Source organism: Ricinus communis, chromosome 3 (assembly GCF_019578655.1).
Source record: "Ricinus communis isolate WT05 ecotype wild-type chromosome 3, ASM1957865v1, whole genome shotgun sequence".
NCBI classification, from domain to species: domain Eukaryota; kingdom Viridiplantae; phylum Streptophyta; class Magnoliopsida; order Malpighiales; family Euphorbiaceae; genus Ricinus; species Ricinus communis.
This window is the reverse complement of record NC_063258.1, coordinates 8017833-8027936: the sequence shown is the minus strand read 5'-3', so window position 1 is coordinate 8027936 and position 10104 is coordinate 8017833. Positions and strand designations below refer to the sequence as shown.

The 10104-nt window shown below is 39.7% G+C and overlaps 1 non-coding gene across 1 annotated transcript; it reads right to left on the bottom strand.

Annotated features, from left to right (window-relative positions):
* Positions 1 to 3977: 3977 nt before the first annotated feature.
* On the bottom strand, positions 3978 to 4084 carry LOC112534540. The gene has a single exon (XR_003078835.2). It is a non-coding gene; the product is annotated as a small nucleolar RNA R71 (small nucleolar RNA).
* Positions 4085 to 10104: the final 6020 nt, after the last annotated feature.

Sequence of the window (10104 nt, the reverse complement as noted above, 5' to 3'; positions counted from 1 at the left end):
ATAACACAAGCAGTTGTCCAAACTCAATTGAATTTCTCAATTATAAAAGAGTTCTCAAATTGATTCAACATTGAAGAAGAAATAATAGATTTTATTATACTTGAATGAAAACTACCATTTTAAATCAACAAAGTATGTGAGGAAAGTATTTGAGAAATGCCTTGCATGTTTAAAGGTAAAGTCTAAATTGCAACCACATGGATTGTATAGACCTTTACTTATTCCTAATATGCCTTGGGTAGATATTTCCATAGATTTTGTTCTTGGATTGCTTAGAACTAGGAAAGGTAGGGATAGTATTTTTATTGTGGTGAATAGGTTTAGTAAGATGGCACATTTTATACCATGTTATAAGACGGATGATGCTATACATATTGCAGACTTGTTCTTTAAGGAGGTTATGCGATTGCATGGATTACCCAAGACTATATTTAGTGATAGGCATGTGAAGTTTCTAAGTCATTTTTGGCGCGTCTTATGGGTCAAATTAGAGGCTACATTACTGTTTTCTACTACTTGTCCTCCACAAACCGATGGTCAGACTGAGGTTGTTAATAGGACTTTAATTCAGCTTCTTCGTGCTTTAATTTTTAGGAATTTAAAATCATTGGAGGATTTATTATCATTTATTAAGTTTGCATATAATAGGACTATTCATAGCACTACCCCCACTTTACTTTTTAATATTGTATATGGTTTTAATCCACTGACTTCTCTTGATTTGATTGCTTTACCTATTAAGAAGCTTGTTAGTGTTGAGAGTACAACCAAAGCAGATTTTGTTCATAAGTTGCACAAGCTAGTTAACGAAAGAATTGAGAAGCAAAATGCTAAAGTGTCCAAGAGAGTGAATAAGAGAAGGAAACCCATGGTTTTTGAACTAGAAGATTGAGTTTGGGTGCAATTTTGTAAGGAGAGGTTTTCTAATCAATGGAAATCAAAAGTTGAACCCTTGGGGAGATGGCCCTTTTCAAGTCATTGAAAGGATAAATAATAATGCTTACAAGATTGATTTGCAAGGTGAGTACAATGTAAGTGGCACTTTTAATGTTTCTGATTTGCGTCCTTTTGATGCAAGGAATGAGCTTGATTCGAGGATGAAACTTCCAAAAGAAGGAGGGAATGATATGGGAGATGAGCTTGATGGAGAGGACATGAATAATCAAGCAGTTGTTAATCCATTAGGCTTCCCTTTAGGTCCAATTACAAGGAGTAGAGCTCAAAAGCTTCAAGGAGCCTAAATCACTTATATTCAAGAGTGGGCCAACATTAATTCATCACAATTAGGCCCATTACAAGAAAACTTGTTGCCCAAGCCAATGAGTATACGGCTGATCCATGTGATTAGGTTTTGTTTAATGTTATGGAAGCCTAAATCCCTTTTAATAGGTTGCTTGCATATCCTAGTTAGTTTTAGAATTGTTTAGGCTTTTATTTAGCATAAATAAAGATATTATTTAGGGATTTCTTATTTGAACAATAAGCCATTTATATTTGGGCTTTCAAACCCTTATTAGATTAGGATTTGGATTTCTTTTCTTAATGGACCTTGTCCATTCAGCTAGGAAGGGTAATTTTGGCCTTTCTTTTATTTATAAACCCTAAACACTTCTTTAAAAAGGTGTTGGCTTGTGGCGTGTTTAGACTTAGGGTTTAAAGAACTTAGTTTTCTTTAGGTTCTAATTCTTGATCATTTTAATTCTGATTTAGAGGGATCCTTGGGCTAAATTTCCAATTTGTTGTTGGGTTTACACTCAAGTAATATATGGGTTCATAATACGCAAAAAGGGTTCGTGTGTTCTTGTGGTTGGAGGTTCTTGATAGGCATCATATTATAAATATTTACATGCCCAATTGTTTACATTTTTGTGCATAATTATCTCGTTTTATGCTAGAATCACCTGTCTTTTGGTTCCTTTCACGTTTCAGGTCATTATCGAGGGACATTATCAATAATCGAGCGAAGTCCGCGCAATTATGAACCAAAATCCATCAAATTGAGCAAGGACTAGCATTTCGAGGTGGAGCACGGCCTGGACTTCGGCCGTACTGAATTATCAAGTAGTTGCCCTCCAAGAGTGCCATTTTGGCACGGTTTCCGTAGCCACCACGGCCTCCACCATGGCCCATGGTGGCTCAGCACCGGCTAGGGCACGACCTGGAAGAGGTCAACAGATGCGGAATGCAGAGGTCCAGAACGGCCTGGACTCCACCCGTGCTGATCAGCACAGGCTTGACCACGGTCTGTTGAAGGATTATATAGGCAAAAATGATTTGCTGAATTAGGGTTCGATTTTCTGACTTGATTTCCATTATACAAGCTTAAACCATCTACTTCCAGAGTTCAATTCTCCACCTTAGAAAATCATTTCATCAACTGATGGAAGGATTACACTTATTTAAACATCAAATAGAAGATCAAGACAAGATTTGGGAGCATTCAAGAGGCAAATTAGGGTTTACTATTCTGAATTGGGAATTTAGGATTTCTCATCCAACTTGAAGAAGAAGGGTGTACATGCCTTTAATTTACTTTTCTGAATCTATTCTTTACTTTGTGTTACTTATTAGCATAAGTAGCTAAATTTGTTAAACCGAATTAGGGTTCCTATGTTTTTTGATTGATTTTAATATTATGAGATTTTGATTGTCAATTGTTGATTCTTCTTCCTTTCATTATTAATGAGAAATCACTTTATTCATGAGATGTTATGAATTTTGGTATTTAGATTGCTTTATGTAATTGAGAAATTTATTTAGTAATTGGAAATTTGAATAGCAAGAACTGGTTAATAATCACTTAGAGATAAGGGTAATTGACTAGCCGGATTAAGAATTAACAAAGCTTAATAGAGCCGGGTTAAACCTTAATGCTAATCGAATAATCGATCGTTAGGAAGAGATTCTAACTTGAGGTTATTAGGTTTAGGAATTCGATTATCTTGAGAGGGAGACCGAATTTAGTTGAGACTTCGTCGACGGGTAATTGCAATTGATAATCAATTTAATCTCTATCTTCATAAAAGTCCAATTAACTTAGGTCCCCTAGAGTTTGCTTTTTCCTTCGAGAGTTTTCCTAAATCCTTTCAGACTATTTGACATTACTAAAGTGTTTGTTCATATTTAATCATAGCATAACACTTCATTGATTTATTTAGGTTAGATAACATAAGACGCTACAGTGGGTCTAGGATCACCCTTTCCCGAGAATACCACCTTGATACTCACCATTTGTGCTAGTCTGCATCGATAGGTTCAATCCCTTAAATTGTAGCTACATAAAAAGCCTATCAAGTTTTTGGCGCCGTTGTCGGGGAAAAACGTTTTTGTGTGAACTAGATTGAATTTGTGTTTTTCTTTGTTAATGTAGCCATTTCTATTTTCTTTGTCTTTTCAATTTGTTTTTATCCTTTAGTATTATTTATTCTTGTGTTCTTTGGTTGTTGTGTATCCATTTCAGGTAGTTTATGACCAGAAGCTCCAATCCTACTATTGTAGACCCTCTTGCTGAACCAGAGCGATCCCTCCATTTGTTGAGGAAGCGTATGCAAGAAGAAGAGGAGGCGTGGATAGAGTTTGAAGCTTTTATGAATCGACCAGTAGAGATGGGGGACAACAATCGGGTTGCGGATGAAGCTAGAACTATGTACGAGTTTGCTAGACCTTCTCTTGAGGGGACGGAAATGAGTATATTGTGACCACCTGTGGCAGCAACAATTTCGAAATAAAGCCAAATGTGATACAAATGGTGCAAAATAGTGTACAATTTGGGAGACTACCGAGCGAGGACCCAAACGCTCATATCGCCAACTTCTTGGAAATCTGTGACACCTTCAAATCGGTTGAGGCTGTTTCCTTTCTCTTTGAGGGACCGAGCAAAAAGATGGTTGCAGTCGCTCCTAGCCAACACTATCACGACATGGAGATTATTGGCTGAGAAATTTCTTTACAAGTACTTTCCTCCAGCTAAGACTACTAAATTAAGGAATGACATTTCTTCTTTTGTGTAGATGGAAGACGAGAGCATGTACGATGCCTGGGAGAGGTACAAGGACTTGTTGAGATGCTGTACACACCACGGTCTACCAGTATGGATGCAGGTTCAGACATTTTACAGCAGTTTGAACCTTGCTACTCGATAAATGGTTGATGCAGCAGCATGAGGGGCACTGAACAGTAAGACGCCCGAGCAGACTCATAACTTAATAGAGGAGATGACAATGAACAATTACTAGTGGCAGTCTTCTGGGAGCCGACCAGTGAGGCAGGGAGTGGTCAATCAACTGGACTCCACAGCAGCCTTGGTAGCTCAAATGGAGCTTTTAACTAAAAAGTTAGACCACCTTCAGATGCCAGTTCATGCAGCCCAAATAAGCTGTGAATTTTGCTGTGGCCCGCACTACAGTGAAAACTGTAATGCGGGAGGTATATTTGCTTCTAGTAATAATTCTTCCTCTATTGTTTCTCCTGACATTAAACAGGTAGACTATATGGGTAATGCCCCTAGACAGCAGAACAACCCATACAGTAGCACATACAACCCCGGCTGACGTAATCATCCAAATTTCGGGTGGAGAAATAACAATGTTTAGGGTCTACCAGGCTTTTAGAGACTGCATCAACAGCCACCACAATAGCAGTAGCAAGCTATACCATCACAGCCTCCTCCACCACCAAAAGAAATCTAACTTGGAGGAGCTGATGATGAAGTTTGTCAATCAGCAGGCATCCATCCAGAATTTAGAGAGTCAAATTGGGCAGATTTCTAAGATGCTGTTTGAGAGGCCACAAGGACCGTTCCCCAGCAGAGTCGAACCCTAGGGAGCATTGCAAGGATGTCACCTTGCGATCAGGTAAGCAATTGTCTAGCTCTCTACCTTTAGCTAATGATGAGGATGTTTGTATGCAGGATAAGCCAGCTAGGCAGGAGCCAGAGCCTGAGACAATGGGAGGAGTAAATGTGGAAGACAGGCAGAAGAGCCCTTTGAGAGAGTACCAGCCACCAGTCCCCTACGCTGCTCAACTTAAGCAGGAGAAGGTTGATAAGCAGTTTGGTAAGTTTCTTGACTTGTTTAAACAACTACGGATTAACCTGCCTTTTGTTGAAGCTATTTCGCAGATGCCGAAGTATGCAAAGTTCTTAAAGGAAATTTTAAGCAATAAAAGGAAGTTTGAGGACTTGGGACTCGTGACTCTGAACAAGTAGTGTTCGGCTATTCTTTAGAACAAGCTGCCACTCAAAAGAAGAGATCTAGGGAGTTTTACTGTTCCTTGTGTCATTGGCAATTTGGCTATTACTGGTGCATTAGCTGATTTAGTAGCTAGTATAAATTTAATGCCCACTAGTCTGTTTGATAAATTAGGTTTGAATGAACCTAATCCCATTAGGATAAGCATTCAATTAGCTGATAGAACTATAGAGATTCCTAGGGGTATTGTTGAAGATGTGCTTGTTAAGGTAGACAAGTTTATTTTTCTTGTAGATTTTATAGTTGTGGATATAGAAGGTGAGAGTACTGTACCTTTAATCCTACGTAGACTCTTTCTTGCAACATCTAGGGCTGTAATAGATGTTTGTGATGGAAAGCTTAAACTTAGGGTAGACGAAGAGACCATTACCTTTGACCTAGTTACTACTATGAGACACTCTTTAGATCATGATGATGTTGTATTTTCTATTCATATTATGGATGATTTGGTTGAGTCTCATTTACAGGAAATGTTACTTGATGATCCTTTGCAGGCAGCCTTGCAAGGAGAGAAGCAGGAGCTATCCAACGAGAAAGTGTTGGAGCAGCTCACTAGTTTATTGGCTACTGAGCCTAGCTGCTCTACTGATCCTTTTCTTTCTCTTGATAGGTCAGAAGTGCAGAAAGTGAAGTCTTCTTTTGAGGACCCCCCGGCCTTGAAATTGAAGGAGTTGCCTAAGCACTTAAGCTATGGATTCTTGGATGAGGAAGAAAAGTTACCGGTGATTATTGCAGCAGATTTAACACCTGAGGAGCAAGCAAAAACTCTAGATGCACTCAAGAGGTATAAGAAGGCCTTCGCCTCTAAGATTGCTGATATTCCCAATATTAACCTTAGTTTCTATTCTCACAACATTCTTATGAAGGATAGCTATAGAGCAGTCGTTCAGCCACAGAGGCGGCTTAACCCGAGCGTGAAGGAAGTAGTGGAAAAGGAGGTAATTAAGCTCGTAGATGCAGGATTAATTACCCTATTTCTGACAGTTCTTAGGTGGGCCCTGTGCAGGTTGTGCCGAAGAAAGGAGGCATGACAGTAATTCGAAATGAGCAAGATGAGCTGATACCGACACGGACAGTAACAGGATTCTGAGGGTGCATCGATTACAGGAGGCTTAATGATGCAACTCGGAAGGATCGCTTCCCTCTTCCTTTCATTGATCAGATGTTAGAAAGATTGACAGGACATATGTTTTACTGTTTCTATGATGGTTTTTCAGGATATTTTCAGATCCCAATTGCACTTGAAGACCAAGAGAAGACAACTTTCACCTGCCCCTATAGGACATTTGCTTATAGACGGATGCCTTTTGGCCTATGCAATGTACCGGCTACGTTACAGCGGTGTATGATGGCCATTTTTATGATATGATTGAGGAGTCGATGGAGGTATTTATGGATGACTTCTCTACTTTTGGTAACTCATTCTCTTACTGTTTGGCAAATCTAGAACGCATGTTAGCTAGGTGCATTGAGGCTAACTTGGTGCTAAATTGGGAAAAGTGTCATTTTATGGTGAGAGAGGGAATCGTTCTAGGGCATAAGATTTCACATGTGGGGATGGAAGTCAATAGAGCTAAAATAGAAACAATATCTAAGCTACCACCCCCTAGTTCTGTTAGGGCTGTTAGGAGTTTCTTAGGCCATGCTGGGTTCTATAGGAGATTTATTAAAAATTTCTCTGAAGTTCCTAGGCCTCTTACTCAATTACTAGTTAAGGATGCACCTTTCATTTTTTACGATGCATGTGTGTCTTTGTTTGAGTTATTAAAGAAAATTTTAACCACAGCCACTATCATGGCTTCGCCTGATTGGGGGCTGCCCTTTGAACTATTGTGCGATGCTAGTGACTATGCATTTGGAGCTGTGCTTGGACAGAGGTTTAAGAAAAAGTCCCAACCCATTTACTATGCTAGCAAGACGTTAACAGGAGCCCAGGAACATTACACTACTACAGAGAAGGAGTTGTTGGCTGTTGTTTATGTCTTCGACAAATTCTGATCATACCTCGTCTTATCAAAGACCATCGTCTTCACTGACCATTCAGCTTTGAGGTATTTGTTTAATAAGCATGATGCTAAGCCAAGATTGATCATATGGATTTTATTGTTGTAGGAGTCGACATTCAGATTAGAGATAAGAAGGGCGCAGAAAATTTTGGCAGCAGATCACCTATCCAGACTAGAGAATCTGAGCTTGGAAGCACTTAGTGAGAGCACGATAGATGATCGATTTCCAGAGGAGCACTTGTATTCATTAAGGGTATATTCTGATTCTCCTTGGTTTTCTGATTATGCTAACTATCTTGTGGCTAGGGTCTTACGAAAGGGTATGACTTATTAACAAAAGAAGAAATTCTTTGCGGATTTGAAATACTACATTTGAGAAGACCCCTTCCTATATCGAGTGTGTGCAAACCAGGTCATCCGCCGATGTGTTTATGGCGAAGAGAGTCTCCAGATCTTGAGGCATTGTCATGAAGGACCTGCAGAAGGCCATCAAGCGGCGAACCATACTGCTACGAAGGTATTGGATGCAGGCTTTTATTGGCCAACTATCTTCTAGGATGCTAGAACCTTTGTTCAGGTTTGCGATGCTTGTCAGCGCTTAGGTAATATCTCTGCCCATGATAAAATGCCCCAAAACAGTATGGAGACAGTTGAGATATTTGATATTTGGGGTATTGACTTCATGGGACCCTTCCCTTTATTAAATGGTAATAAGTATATCCTCGTGGCTGTTGAATATTTCTTCAAATGGCCGAAGGCATAGGCCTTACCTACTGACGATGCCAGAGTTGTTTGTAGGTTCCTTAAAAAGTTATTTTATAGGTTCGGCACACCTAGAGCGCTAATTAGTGACAGGGGAACAAATTTCTTTAAAGCTTAATTGGAGAAGGCACTCAGGCGCTATGGTGTAACGCAACGGTTCTCTACTCCCTATCACCCACAAACTAGTGGGCAAGTTGAGGTTACTAATAGGGGTTTAAAACGTATCTTAGAGAGAACTGTGGGTGTAAGTCGGAAGAATTAGGCCTCGAAATTAGATGATGCATTATGGGCATTTAGAGCTGCATATAGGACCTCCACAAGTTTTACGCCCTATAGTCTGGTTTATGGGAAATCTTATCATTTACCTGTTGAATTAGAACACAAGGCTCTTTGGGCCCTTAAACTTGCAATTTTGATGTTGATTCTGCAGGTAAGGAGAGACAGTGGCAACTGAGTAAATTGGAGGGATGGCATCAACAAGCGTACAAAAACTCCTCAATTTACAAGGCAAAGACAAAGAAGTGGCACGATTAGAGGCTCAAAGGTCCCAATGAGTTTCAGGGTGGAGATAGAGTATTGCTATATAACTCATGTCTTCGGTTGTTACCAGGGAAGCACAGGAGTCGATGGCCAAGGCCCTTCATGGTTAAGCAAGTTTTCCCATATGGCACAGTCGACCTACATCATCCCGAGAAGGGTGATTTCAAGGTCAATGGACATAGGCTCAAGGTGTATCATGGAAACTTGTTAGAGACTGAGCAGCGGGTTAACATGATTCTGTACCTACAACAATGATTCATATTGAGTCTAGCTAAATGACTCAAGAATAAAATAGAAACGCCCTTGGGAGGCATTCCCATTCTAGTTTTATGTTCTTTTCTTCGGTCCACTTTTATGTTATCATACGTTGCATGCTTGTTGATCTTTAGAACACTTACTTTATATATTAAACATAGTTGTATGAACTTAGGATTGGAATAACTTATGTTAGATTTTTGGTAATCGAAGTGGGACTTTCCCATTTGATTTATTTACTTGATTTACAGCCTAAATGTGTGCGTATATGTGTAAAATGTAGGTAGGGAGTTTGGCGACTCGAGATGGTGAAGGAGAGCACGGACTCCACCCTTTCAACCACGGTTTCCGTGGCCATCATGGGCTACAACACCAGAGCACGGCCGGAGTCAAGCCCATGATGAGGAAACACATGTAGAATGGGGGAATTCAGCCTTTCACCATGGCTTCCGAAGGCACCACAGGTTACATCACCAGGCGGTGCCGGTCACCACGCCCGTGACCAAGCCCGTGATGAAGATACACGTAAAGCATAAAGGAAAATTTAGCCATCACCATGGCTTCCGAAGGCACCACGGGCAGCAGCACGGCCGTGCCCCCACCCCATGATAGAATGGTGCCATAATGAAGCTTGAGGGTTCAGCAGGGGCTGAGTCCTGGCTGTGCTGACCCCTATCACTATAAAATGGGGAGTTTTCAAAATTTTCTACCTCCCCCTCTCTAAGCTCCAAGGTGTTGTTTTCTTCTATTTATCTGATTTTTCTTACCTGTCTCAATAATTTCAAGTAAGTCTCTTCGTTTTTTTTTGCTTTTATTTATTTTAATTTAATTTTTCTTTTATGCATTTATTTTATTTAGGACATGCTAGTATGTTTTGGTAGTTTTACTTTGTTACACTGTTTCCATATGATCTCCATTAGATTTCATTTAAATTAGTTGCTATGTTTGCTGTGGATTCGACTATGGAATGATAAGTGTGGGGTTTGGTAGCAATAAAGTTTATTTATGGCATTTTATTATGAACAATTGTTAGCATAAATTTGCTTTACTTGGTGCACGATAAAGTAGGCTGGAATGTATTTATTAATTCGTTTATGTAGGAGATTGAGGCTTTAGTCTTTTGTTAAGTCTAAAGTTTTCTGTTAGTCGAATTATAGCCGTTATGCTGTTTAATTTTCGGTAGAATTTCTGATTAACTTGATTTCTTGTTCAATACTAATGATTCATTGCATTAGGTAATATGAGGGACCGTGATCAATCACGTAGAAAGCAACCGAAACGCGCCGCTACCA